Source organism: Cyprinodon variegatus, unplaced genomic scaffold (assembly GCF_000732505.1).
Source record: "Cyprinodon variegatus isolate N-32 unplaced genomic scaffold, C_variegatus-1.0 Scaffold730, whole genome shotgun sequence".
NCBI classification, from domain to species: domain Eukaryota; kingdom Metazoa; phylum Chordata; class Actinopteri; order Cyprinodontiformes; family Cyprinodontidae; genus Cyprinodon; species Cyprinodon variegatus.
Genome location: NW_015151183.1, coordinates 205,356 through 207,892, shown reverse-complemented (window position 1 = coordinate 207,892; position 2,537 = coordinate 205,356). Strand labels below are relative to the sequence as shown.

The following is a 2,537-nucleotide window of genomic DNA, read 5'->3' as shown; positions in this document are numbered from 1 at the left end:
ATGGATAACACCTTCCACACCCTGCACCAGACTGTAGAGGAGCTGAGTAGCTCCTTTAATGAAAGACTTTTATAACCTGTTTGTAAATAGGAGCTCTACCAGCAGGGCCAGCAGGTAGGTCATCTCTGCTCCCATCAGACTCTACAATGCCACACTACAACGGCAACAACTTGTGCAATGTATAATGTGGAACTGCTATTTAATACCCTGTGCAATAACCTGTTTCTTTATATGTGACACCCAGTGCAATAACTATGAATAGAAATATCCATCTATATAAATACCCATTTAAACACCTTGTGCAATAACCCTGTATAATAATCCTGCTCTGAAAAAATAAAAACATATGTGGATGCACTGTATATACTGTATATATCCAGTGCACCTTTTTCTTCACTTGGCACATTCTTCTTCTTTTTGACTATTTGAGCTAATATAACGAGTAAATTTCTCTACTGTGAGATCAATAAAGTCAATCAATCAGTCAATACAGGGACCATAGCCCCCTGATTTGCAGTCACACATCCTCACATTTATAGGGACTGGTAATTTTGTGTTAAAGGATAGAAAGTAATCTTAGAACAAAACAATATGCATACGGTGTTTTCCACTGTTTCATTCTGTTTGTGGTGGTGAAAAACTCAGTGTGTGATACGATAGCTCCAAGGGTATTAATGGTTTTCTAAAGTTGGTGAGTGCTAAAGAGTCCCTTTAGTACTGCACCATAAGCCATGATCTAGAATCAGCAGTAGCACACTGCTAACACATTGATATTTGGATGAATTAAATTAAAGCTAAAAGTTGTACTCAGATTAAATGTTATTTCTGCTGTAAGAAGATTATGCCTACTGCTGTGAACTAAAATGTAAATTTGTCTAAAAGCAACCATTTCATTAATAGGTCACATCATGTGATGGCAAGTTAACAACATAAGAACTATTTATTCAAAAGATTGTTGACTCTAAATTAAACAACGCATTTTAAAATACTTAAATTCCCCTTATGCTTTGTATTTTGACGTTTTTTAACATCTCAACATCTAAAAGTCGAGGGGCGCCCTCATTGATTGGTCATTGTTGTTAGAATTGCTGTCTCTGTAAATGTTAACAGTTATTACAATATACAATAGCACAGAAGAAGTCAGTGAAAGTTTGGTTGGATGACGCCACTGAGGAGCTGAGTGATTGTTTCAGAACCACAGACTGGAGNTCCAACATGGTTTATGTATTATATATTTGTTGGTTTATACATATGCTTATATAATTTAGTTATTGGAACTTAGACTTGTCTTAGACAAACTTTCAAGTCATTTTGTATACACCTAGTTTATACAACACGAAATTTCGAAGTTATTGGAAGTGTGAAATAAACACGATCCCATTAAGAGAAATGTTGCACTGTGAGACCGCCTGGAATTTAGCTGATAAACTCAGTAAAATGTCAAAATCTCAATTTGATTCTACAAAGAAAATACAAAATTAATAAATAAATACAAGTTTATTGACATGTTTTTCAACTGATATATAACAAGAGACAACATCTGACCTAAAACTTATTTTGGATTTTTAGTTAGAAGTTTTTTAGTTTATCTAGTAATATGTCTAATTCAAATATGATTGCAGAAAATGTCTGCTATATCACTTTATTTATATTATGCTAAATTAATCTAGTCTTAGCTTCAAATTAGGAAAACAATAATGATTAATAATATTTTTTCATACAATAATAAAAATACTTTAGGTTAAGTAATTTTTAATTAACTGGATTTGAAACACTGGGTGAAAAAAAACAACAAGATGAGTTTTCTTATTACAAAAATACCTAATAAAAAAAATAAAAAAAAGTCATAGTTTCTAACCTTGTTCAATTTCAAACACCGTTGCCTTGTTGCAAAGAAAGGGCAAGCGGCTTCTGAAACTCTGTAGCAAATCCAATTCCCATGAATCAGGTCACTTTGAAATGCTGTGATGATTAAATATCATAGCAAATATAAAAATTAGAATATCAAATTGTATGTTTTGTATGTGCAAAACAGTATTAATAAATAATAAACATATTTATATTGAAAAGGGTCATGTTGTTCCCAATGACACAATAGGACCATAAGCAACATTATCTGGGTGGGCCCCATATGAAGTACAACACGTGATAAAGGTTCAGGATAGGGTGACAGTTCCATAAATTGGCCAAGAAGATACAATTATGCAATTTGCTGTTGCCTGGAATGCTGGTTAAACAGAGCATGCACAGGCTTCACCAGCAACCTCCTCCCCACACCCCCCTCTCTCTTGTAGTTCCTGCACAATGGAAGTAGTTCTAATCCACACATGGTGCCCACCAGGTGTCAGTGATGGGACCTGTAAGAGGTCCGGGACCCGTAAGCAACTGCAGTCTCTGCTTACCGATAGTTAGGCCATTGGTTGTTCCCAAGATGCCTAGTGTGACTAATTAGCTTCATACCTCAAAGTATAATAGTTACAGATGTGATGCTGAAATGAATATCCTCTTATTGATCTAACATCTGATTCAGTGCAAAA

At 34.6% G+C, this 2,537-nt stretch overlaps 1 pseudogene; it reads left to right on the top strand.

Annotated features, from left to right (window-relative positions):
- Positions 1–2,537, top strand: part of LOC107097867 — a 3,991-nt pseudogene continuing 1,454 nt past the window's right edge.